At 40.2% G+C, this 11,569-nt stretch overlaps 1 pseudogene; it reads right to left on the reverse strand.

Annotated features, from left to right (window-relative positions):
* Positions 1–435, reverse strand: LOC106552054 (large ribosomal subunit protein eL32 pseudogene; annotated as a pseudogene).
* Positions 436–11,569: the final 11,134 nt, after the last annotated feature.

An 11,569-nucleotide genomic window follows, 5' to 3' on the forward strand; every position in this document is an offset into this window, starting at 1 on the left:
TTATTAAATATAGTTGTTCAAGACAAACTATTCATTTTCTTCGCTGCACAGTCTGGCATTTGGATTGGTAACCTTGATAGCAAGCTGAGCTGCTTGCTCCACAATTATCTTCCGATTCTTGGATGAAACGTTATGAGCAATTTCTGCACAAAATGACTTGTTGCTCATCATTACCACCTCCAGCTCTTTCACATTATGAACAAGAAACTTCCGGAATCCTGAGGGAAGCATGTGTTTTGTTTTCTTATTGCTCCCATAGCCAATGTTGGGCATCAAGATCTGGCCCTTAAATCTTTTGCGAACTCTGTTGTCAATACCTCTTGGCTTGTGCCAGTTACGCTTGATTTTGACATAGCGATCAGACTGATGACGGAAAAATTTCTTAGTCCTCTTTTTGACAATATTAGGTTTGATGAGAGGCCTCAGAGCTGGCATTGTAACTTGGTGGCACAGAAGGAAAGAGCTTGAAAGCGTCTTCTTCTTAAGCCATATCTAGTGCCAAGGTTTGTGGTCCTTCCTTCCTCTCCTTTTTTTCTCTCTCTCCCTTCCTTCCTTCCTTCTTCCCTCCCTCCTTCCCTTCATGTATCAATCTATCCATCCATGCAACCATATCAGTAGTGGGATACCAAAAGATTTATTATTATTTTTATTAGTTTATTATAAAAGAAGTACATAAAACTACATTGTTACAAGAGTTCTAAAATATTAATGAAAAACTGTTAAATTCTTAACAAAAAACAATAAAATTGCAAAGCTGCCAAATTGCAGTATTATTGCCATTCTCAATTTCCCCTTTTTTCACATTATCATTATTTCCCATTATCAGCACTGTGATTTGCTCTCAACTATTTCTTAGGAATAGGAATAGGGTCCTATTTTTGAAAGTTTCTGAAGTAACCAATCCATCAACTTTTTGTTCATATGCACACTTTTCCTTTCTAAGAATTTCATTGCTTTAATTGATTTTATCACTAATTTTTCAGTCTTTATGATATCTGTAGTTCTTGCTTGCAGTCCATTTGAAAGAAGAGAAATTTCTTCTTTGATTATCAATGCCAAATCAGTCATAAAATGTATATTTTCAAGATGGGCAGCCATACTTAAGTATTTTTTTTTATTTGAATGAAAATAGTGATTTAGCACTAGATAAGCATGCCAAACAGGTAGGGTTGACCCTAAACTACAGGCAGCCCATCTTGGTCCAAAAACTCTACTAATCTTTATGATGTCAATTTCAAGTTCTGATATTTTGTTCAATTTGGTTCATATTGGATTGATGAAAAATAGTATATATATTATCAATACATATTTTAAAATGATTTACTTGCTTTATTTCCTTTAAGGAGTCATCTAAAACAAGTTGGAGACGATGGCTTATGCAGTGCCATATTATGCTGTTTGGAAACTCTTGCTATTCTAGTGCTCACTCCAGATTTTCTCCCAAACATAACACTGGCACCATCAGAGCAAAATGCTATTAATTTTTTTTTGTAGGTAGTTCTTAGTAAACCAACATTTTTTAAAGTTTCCATAACTGAAAAACATATTGTCTTTGCATCTTGTTTTACCAATTCAACTAGCTCAAGGAAAATTGTTGGTGAGTTAACTGAATCCTCAACTTTTAAGTAAAGTATAAGAACTGGTTTGCAAGATATTGTTGAGGCTTTGTCAATAATTAAACATAGTTTGAGATTTTTTTCAATAATTTTAGTAAATAATTGTTTTCTAATGTCTTTTGCAATGAAATCAACTATTTTCACTGCAATTTTACGTGAATGCAATCCTATTCCCAGATCTACTCCATTTTAAATTTGTGATTCTATCACACTTTCAGAAAATGGTTTTGATCTTTGGACTAGGTCGTAAACTATATTGAATACTCAACAAGTACTACCTAAATACTTTTCTGTAATTTTGTCCAGTCCTTTACTAATTGCATCCTGCTCACACTACTTCAACTTCTCTGTGCAGAAGATGTGAGCTTTGGATAAGAAGTAGTCTTTCATCTTTTTCCTAAGAGAGGTCTGTTGCACCTCTTTACTTTTCCCAGCAGCCTCTATTTTGAAATGTTTCCACACCTTAACTATGTGAACACTTTTTTCTGCTGCTCTAGTGTCAATTTTTTTTTGCAATACATGCAATCTAATTGTTTTTAAATTCCAGACTGTTGTATTTCTCCTTAAAGTTTTTTTCTTAATTTTTTTTATTTTATAATTTTTATTTTATCAATTTCATATATACATTCACAATTATATGATCTCATAACTGTTATTAATAATATGTATTTATAACCATTTTTTCCCTACAGTTGACAATATACTTGAAGATTGCTTTCTTACCATCCCATAGATCCATCTTATCTTACAACGGTCCTACTTCTTCTTTCCTCCCTCCCTCTTTCCTTCCCTCCTTTCTTCCTTCCCTCCCTCCTTCCCCCTTCCCTCCTTCTCTCCTTCCCTCCTTCCTTCCCTCCCTCCTTCCTTCCTTCCCTCCTTTCTTCTCTCCTTCTCTCCTTCCTTTCCCCCTTCCTTTCCTCCTTCCTTCCCCCTTCCTTCTCTCCTACATTCCCTCCTTCTTCCCTCCTTTCTTCTCTCCTTCTCTCCTTCTCTCCTTCCATCCCTCATTCCTTCCCTCCTTGCTTCCCTCCCTCCTTCCCTCCCTCCTTCCTACCCCCTTTCTTCTCTTTCTTCTCTCCTCCCTTCCTTCCTCCTCTCCTTTCCCTTCTCTCCTTCCCCTTCCTCCCCTTTACCCTTCCCTTCTCCTTCCCATTCCTCCCTTCTTTCCTACTCTTACATTCCCTCCCATTCTTCCTCTGCCTTTCCCTTTCTCCTATTCCTCTCCTTTCTCCTCTCCTTCCTATCTTTCCTTCTACTCCTCCCTCCATCCACTCTATCCATTGTTGTGTTTACATATTCTCCTCTTCAGGGGATGACCTGGTTCTCTCTTTTTTTTCCCCCTTATTTGAAAGTTATATAAAAAAAGGCGAGATTTACAAAATGCAAGATACAAAAATAGATAAAGCTCTTTACATATTTTCATCTCCCATAGCTCTTCTCGCCTTACCTAGTATAAGATGTTGAATATTAGCGCGGGAAATACAAGCGCGGGAAGAACTCCCTTTCTGATTGGTTCCCGGGCGGAGCCGGTTCAATCCTCGCCCTGATAGGTCGAGCTACTCGACGCCCCATTGGCTCCTCGTTCAAACCCGGGGGTATAAATGTTTGGCGCGAACCACGCCACGTCGAATCGTAGTTACTCTGTTCACAATAAAGGTTTGCTAGGTTGCTAATTCCATGCAGGTAGTTATAACGGATTTCCTATCAGCTTTTCAAGTTTTTCCAACGTTGTGGTCTAATGGTATTACTCGACGGTGAATTCTCACCTCTAATACATTTCTACTCTCATTTGTCCCTCTGTCTTTGTGTATTGTTTATTTGAGTTGTTGCTTAGATCATTTTAAGTTAGTCAGCTATCTCCTTTTATATCTGAATCCTCACTGTCTCATCAAGCCATTTGTATAATTTCTCCCAGACTTTGTAATAGTCTTTGTCTTCTTTTTCGTTAATCCGCATTGTCAATCTGTTCATTTCTGCTAATTCTAAGATTTTATTCATCACCATTGTCCTAGTGGGGGCATTTTCACTCTTCCAGCACTGCGCGTAAGCGATCCTTGCCGCCATCAAGATGTGGACGAGAAGGTATTGATTGGTTTTACCTATTTTTTGATCTGTTATCCCTAATAGAAACATTTCCGGCTTAAGACTTAATTTAATTGACATGATTTCATTCAGCCATCTTAGCGTTCGCTTCCAATATGTCTTAGCCACTGGACACGTCCACCACATGTGGTAGTACATGCCCAGTGTTGTTTTGTATTTCCAGCATTTGGCCGATAATTTTGAGGAAATTTTTGTCAGTCTTGTCGGAGGGAGATGCCAGCGGTAGAACATTTTGTATATATTTTCTTTATAGGCCGTCGACTTCGTTAATTTCAGGTTCCACTCCCATACTCTTTCCCAGTCATCCAGGTCAATTGTGTGGCCGATATTCTGGGCCCAGGTTACCATGACTTCTTTCACTCTTTCTGCTTCCATTTTTCAGATCAGCAAGCAGTTATATATTTTCGAGATTAATTTCTCGTCTGGTCCTATTAAGATTTTATCCAATTCCTGGTCCTTGTCCTGAAAGCCAAATTGTGCTAGAGCTGATTTGTATTTATTTTGTATTTGAAAGTATGGCCACCAATCAATATTTATTCCCATTTCAGCCAAATTTTCCCTGGAATTAGTCTATTTTGGTCATCTAACAGCTGTTTGTAAATAACATTTTTGTCAAAATTTATCAGATTTGGGTATATCAGGGCTTCTGTCGGGGATATCCATTTGGGTAGTTGGATATAGAATTTCCTTCTAATTTCCAGCCAATCCTTAATCAGTACCCCTCTTAAATGGTGTCTTCTAAAATAATTGTGGACTTTGTTTCCCTCACACCATAAGTAATTGTGCCACCCCCATTGCAAGTCGTGGCCCTCTATCATTAGGATTCTTTTGTTGGTTAACATTACCCACTCTTTTATCCACATTGTTGTTGCTGCTTGATGATATGCTTTCCATTCCGGTAGGCCCATTCCACCTTGTGTTCTTTTATCTTGAAGATGCTTATATTTTATTCTAGGCTTTTTGCCATTCCACACAAAATTTCGTACCATTTTATCCAAATCGTTATAAAATTTTTCTCCTAATTTGACCGGTGCCGTTTGAAATAAATAGAGTATTTTTGGCAAGACATTTATCTTGATTACTGCGATTCTTCCCATCAACGATATTTGTAGCTTTGACCAATTTTTTAAATCTTTTTGGATGCTCCGTAATAGTTTATCATAGTTATCTTCTTTTATAGAAGAGCATTTCGCAGATAGCCAAATCCCTAAGTATTTGACCTTTTTAGTTACCTTTAATTCCATTGCTTTCTCTAGTTCTTCTATCTGTTTTTTGGGAAAGTTCTTTATAATCATTTTTGTTTTTTCCTTATTTATTTTTAATCCGGCCACACGCCCAAAGTCCTCAATGTCCTTCATTAATTTCGGTCCTGAGATTAGAGGGTCTTCCACAATAAAGACCATGTTGTCAGCGAAGGCCTGTGTTTTATATTGTTCTTTTTTTATGGTCAAACCCCTAATTTCCTGATTTAATCTTATCTGATTTAGAAGTACCTCTAATGACATAATAAATAGTAATGGGGAGAGCGGACACCCTTGTCTAATACCCTTTCCGATTCGTACCCTCTCTGTTAATTCTCCATTAATTATAATGTTTGCTAATTGCTGTGAATATATAGTTTCTATAATCTTAATAAATTTGTCGCCGAATTTCATCATTTTTAGTTGTGTGATTAAAAAATTCCAATCTAAGTTATCGAATGCTTTCTGCGCATCGACAAAAATGAATGCTAATTGTTTCTCAGATCTTGTTTCATAGAATTCCAGGGTGTTAATTATTATTCTTGTATTGTTCCGAATGTGTCTTTTAGGGAGAAAGCCGTTTTGGTCCGAATGGATGCTTTGATTTAATATTACTTTTAATCTTTCCGCCAAAATTGATATAAAAATTTTGTAATCCGCATTTAACAAGGATATAGGTCTATAGTTTTGGATTTTACTACTATCCACCTCTTCCTTTGGTATTAGGCTAATGAAAGCTTCCCCCCATGATTTTAGAACCTTACCGTTTTGTAGTGCCTCATTAAATAATTCTAATAATTTGTCTTCTACGGTATTTTGGAGTTTTTTATAGATTTCCGACGGAAGCCCATCTGGACCAGGTGTTTTATTGTTTTTTTTTTTTTTTTTGAATGGCCTTTTTCAATTCCTCTTGTGTAATTTCCTTGCCAAGCATCTCTCTCATCTCCTCCGGCAAGACTGGAAGTTTCTGTTCTATTAGGTATTTTCTGATGTCTTGTTCACTAATTTTGTCCGGTTCATATCGTTTCTTATAGTAGTTCTGTACAATCTTTTTCTTTTCCCCTATTTCCTGTTTCAAGTTCCCCTCCTCGTCCCTCAGTTGTTTAATAGTTGTTTTTGCATCATCTTTTCTTATTTTGTGAGCCAGCCATCTCCCAGTTTTATTTGCGTGTTCAAAATAGTTCTGCTTCATTCTCTTAATGTTTTGTGCTACTTCCTCTTGAGAAATCAGATTTATTTGGTGTTTAATTAACTCTCCTTTTTCCCTGTATTTAATATTGTCTGGCTCTTTCTGAATCAGCAGTTCTATCTCTCTTAATTCTTTGTTCAATGTATTAAGTTTTTCCCTATGCATTTTATTTCTTCTTGCTATATAGGCTATTGATGTTCCCCTCACGACTGCCTTCATCGTATCCCAGACATTTTGTATTGATGTCTGCTCTTTACCGTTTTCTTTGAAAAAGTATCCCAATTCCTTTTCTATTGATTGTACAAATTGTTTCTCTTGTAATATGTTCTGGTTTAGTGTCCACCTAGGTTTTATCCTTGTCTTTCTTTTCCATTGCCATAAGACTGGATGATGGTCGGCCCACTTGTTTGTTGTTATTTCAATATTTACAGTATCCATAAATAGTGCCGGGTTTGACCAGACCATATCAATATGGGACCAAGAATTATGTGGTTGAGAGTAGAATGTGTACTGTTGTATCTTGTCATTCATTGTTCGCCAGACATCATAGAGGTCTAGTTCCTTCACCATATTTGCATAGGCAGTCGGTAGTTTCCTTCTAGTACTTTTCTTGTGTATACCCTTATAATCCATTTTACCGTCTACTACTGCGTTGAAGTCCCCTAGAATACATATATTTTGCCACTTTATTTCATTTATCCTCTTGTGTAAATTTACATAGAATCTTTCTTGTTTTTTGTTTGGGGCATAAATTCCAACTAGTAAGATTTTTTCGCCACCATTCGTTATCTCCACCATTAATATTCTACCCTCTTTATCTGCATATTTTAATTTTGGGTTCAACCATTCTTTTATATACATCACAATTCCCCTTTTTCTAGTTTGTGATGACGAACAAAATGCTTTACCTAATTTTGGGCATTTCAACAGGTTATTATATTTCTCTTTAATGTGGGTTTCCTGAAGACAGATTACATCTTTTTGTTTCAATAAATCCAACAGTACACGTTTTCTTTTTGATGTTATGTTAAGACCATTTATATTTGCTGATAGTATATTCGTTTCCCATTCCTCAACTCCTTTACATGTTGTTTGCTTTGAGGGCACCTTTAGATCTTGTCTCAATTGGGGACCTTGCTCTTGATTCTTCTCTGCCATATCTCTCTTGCTCTCTGACCTCTCTCGTCTTTAACTCTTCCAGTTGGGATTCTGTTCCTGTGTTCTACTTGAGGTTCCTTCTTTATTAAACCTCTCTTCGTCTGCAAATAAAAGTTCCTGGAATTCTTGAGCTTTCTCCAAGGTGTCTATCCGGTACTTCTTTTCCCTCCATGTTACTAGCATTCCTTCTGGAAGGAGCCATCGAAACGGGATTCTATGTCTATTTAATTGTGAGGAGAGGAAGTTATATTTCCTTCTCTTCTCTCTAACTCTCTGGGGGATCTGCTTTACCTTTATATGTTAATGAGTCCCCTCTTATTGTGCTTAAAATATCCTCTCTCAATTGTCTTCTTAGAACCCTCACATGGATCTCCCTTGGAAGTCGATGACGTCTCGCAAAGCTTGTGTTAATTCTGTAAACTTCATCCAATTCGTTGATGACCTCATTTTTGGGCCTGGCGAGAACTAGTCCCAGAATTTCTGCAATCAGCTCCCGAAGATTTTCATCTCTCACTTCTTCTACATTTTGTAGTCTCAAATAAAACGCTGATCTCTCTAATTCTAGGTGGAGGATGGCCTCCTCCAGATTTGTGTTTATGGATTCCAGTCTATCCTCTGTCTTATCTATTCTTTTTCCTGCTATTTCCGTTCTCTCCTTAACTTCTTTTATTTTCTGTTCATTCCTTGACAAAGCTGCTTGGATAGCCCCTACACGCTCTTCAATCCTCCCCATATTATTTTTGACTTCACTCATTTCGTTCTTTACTCCCTCCAGGCCTTTGGTGATGTTTTCATTCATCTTCAATATTGCTTCCTGTAGAGAGTCCATTGTTACCTCCTGGCCTTGTGAAGTTGAGGCTGTCTTATCTCCCATCAGCCTGCCCTCAGGCGACTTTTCCCTCACTGGAGTGGATAGAGAATTTGTTTTTTGCTTCCTTTAGTTAAGGTTACTATTCTTGTTGCCATTTAACTTAATTCAGCTCTCCCCCTTTGATCTGTAGTTCCAGTACCTTCTAGCTGCTGTTAGAGTATTTATACAATTCTATTACATTAATCTATAAACTTTTTAAATAATTTATACTTAATTAATTAATTGATTAACCAATGAGTTAGGTATCTAGTCAGTAATGTTAACAATATATCAGTTACACAAGTCTCAGTGTGTTGTTCAACAACAATCAATCCACTATAATGAACACCCAAAAAAAAGAAAGATAGTTAAATTAGAGCAGTACTATACAGTAGAACAGTTCTATAGTATCTGAGAGGCGTCCACTAGATAGGGAGAAAATGTTTCAGCGTGGAGAGTCAAGAGACGGGAGAGGTCAGAGCTCACGATAGTCATTTCAAAGCTCACCCATCAATCACTTCTTGTTGTCAGTGAGGTAAAGAAAGAGGCAGGGGGAGATGGGTTTTTTTTTCCCCCGGCGCTCAGTTTTCGCTTTCAAGATGTCGCCCTTCTGTTGTCTCTATCAGTATGCCTCGGCACCACCTCACCAGAGTTTTAAAGCTGATTCAAACCCTCATGACTCGCAGATCTTTTCCCCCTTTTTCCCACGAGGAGGACAGATCCAACCGACTGTCTTTCTCTTCACCGTCTCGCCCACTGTTAATCCTCCAGATTTAAATATTCAAAAGCTCAGTCCTTCTCTATCCGATCTGCCGCTCGGCTCTCTTAAATCTTTCCCTGTCCGTCTTTATTCGCCGCTTCAACTCAATGCACCCACTTATGTATCCGTGCTCAGATTGATTAGGTTCTTAATTTCTTCAAATTTAGTCTCTTAAATCAAGGTCTTTCGTTTACCATCTTCCAATCCGATATGTTCCCTGCAGCTGTCTTTCCCTTCCTTGTTAAAGGCTGGCAGTCACATCTTCTGGTCGGCCATTAATCAGCCGACCTCCTTTGCACTCGATCTGAGGGAGCCTCTCACTTCGTGGGGGAGATCACCTTTCTCCCTCCGCTGCTCCGATGCTTCCCCTCTCTACTGGTCCTCGCACCTCGAAAAGACCTTGCCTGCTACAGCCACGCTTGTGCAAAAGGCCGGGCGAACTGAGCAGAGGATCTGTCGGCAGCTCGCACCGGCGTGATGCCAAACCAACTTTCTCCTTAAAGTTGGTGTTCTGCTGCAATGTCCAGCAGCCAGGGAGATTATTTGCAATGTCCGAGTTATCAGAAATACTTGCTGTGCCCGTGTTGCTTTCTAGTGGAAGTGGTTGAGGTTGTTGCGACTCTTTTGGATCTTCCAATCTTGTTTCCAATCATTTTCTTTCTGAAAAAAGAGGCCAAACTCTGTTGCCTTTTCATCCTGTTAATAAGGTGACCAATTGTCCTTCTTTAGGAAGGACAGTCCTTCCTTTTGTAAGTTCTGTCCTCCCTCAAAAAGTGTCCTCCTACATGTCTGCCTTTTTGATATTTGAAGACTAATCTGTTGTGCGTTATGTGACCTATTTGTATTTGACATGACGATTTGTCAAGGCTCGGTATAGTGCGTTATAAAACACGATTATGAGATGCATGCGCTCCACACAGGAGACCTTGAGAGAGAGCGCCGCACACAAGTGGCTTTGTTTCCTACTTACTGAAACATGACACGGCAGATACGCACGCAGTAGACTCACGGCATGTCGGCAATTGAATGACTCACGGTAATTATTTATTTCTCAGTGAATATTTGTATTTTGTATTTGTATTTTATTGGTCTTGTATGCCGCCCACTCCCGAAGGACTTCGGGTGGCTTACAATAAACAAGGGAAGGGGATAAATAGACAAATCGACAAACAACAATTTAAAATACACAACATTCATAGTTACCGTGGGGCTGGCTATTTCAACAGCCCCCCAGCCTGCCGGAGCAGCCAGTTTTTGGTGGCTTTGCAGAAGGCCGGGAGAGTAGTAAGGGTCCAGATCTCCACATGGAGCTCGTTCCAGAGGGCTGGAGCTGCAACAGAGAAGTCTCTCCCCCAGGAAGTCACCAGCCGACATTGGCTGGCAGATGGAATCCGGAGGAGGCCTAGTCTGTGGGATCTGATTGGTCTATGGGGGGTCTCTCAGGTACCCAGGTCCGATGCCATGTAGGGCTTTATAAGTAACGACTAGCACCTTGAAGCGAGTTCGGAGACTAATGGGTAGCCAGTGCAGCTCGCGGAGGATAGGTGTAATGTGGGTGTACCTGGGTGCACCCATGATCTCTCGCACGGCTGTGTTCTGGACTAGCTGAAGTCTTCAAACACTCTTCAAGGTCAGCCCCATGTAGAGCGTGTTACAGTAATCCAGTCTTGAGGTCACAAGGGCGTGAGTGACTATCTGAAGGGCCTCCTGATCCAGGTAGGGTCGCAATTGGTGCACCAGGCAAACCTAGGCAAAGGTCCCCCTGGTCACAGCCAACAAATGGTGTTCTAAAGTCAGCTGCAGATCCAGGAGGACTCCCAAATTGCGAACCCTTTCTGAGGGGCATATAATTTCACCCCCAATCTGAGAGGGAACATCAATAGCCACTCGGTCTTGTCTGGATTGAGTGCCAACTTGTTTACTCCCATCCAGACCCTAACAGCCTCCAGGCACTGGCACATCACTTCCACTGCTTCACTGAGTTGGCACGGGGTGGACAGATACAACTGCATATCATCCACATATTGGTGGTACTTAATCCCATGCCGGCATATGATCTCACCCAGCAGCTTCATGTAGATGTTAAATAGGAGAGGGGACAGGACCGAACCCTGCGGCACCCCATAATTGAGGGGCCTTGGGGTTGACCTCTGCTCTCCAACCAACACCGACTGCGACCTGTCCGAGAGGTAGGAGGAGAACCACCGAAGGAAGGTGCCTCCCACTCCCACCTCTCGCAACCGTCACAGAAGGATACCATGGTCAATGGTATCGAAGGCTGCTGAGAGGTCAAGGAGCACAAGGATAGAGGGGTGACCCCTATTCCTGGCTCGCCAGAGATCATCGATCAGCGCAACCAAAGCAGTTTCCGCGCTGTAACCAGGCCTGAAACCAGACTGAAAGGGATCCAGATAATCGGTTTCATCCAAGGACCGTCAGAGTTGAGAGACCACCACTTTCTCAACAACCTTCCCTACAAAGGGCAGGTTGGAGACTGGACAATAGTTGCTCAAAATGGCTGGGTTCAGAGATGGTTTCTTCAGGAGTGGTCTCACCACCGCATCCTTTAAGAGGAGCAGGAAAATTCCCTCCCGGAGAGAGGTGTTAACTATCGTCCAGATCCAGCCGTGTGTCACCTCCCTGCTGGTCGAG

Source organism: Thamnophis sirtalis, unplaced genomic scaffold, assembly GCF_051295495.1.
Source record: "Thamnophis sirtalis isolate CommonGarterSnake01/CBP01778 unplaced genomic scaffold, rThaSir2_p1.2 scaffold_4, whole genome shotgun sequence".
Classification (NCBI taxonomy): Eukaryota; Metazoa; Chordata; class Lepidosauria; order Squamata; family Natricidae; genus Thamnophis; species Thamnophis sirtalis.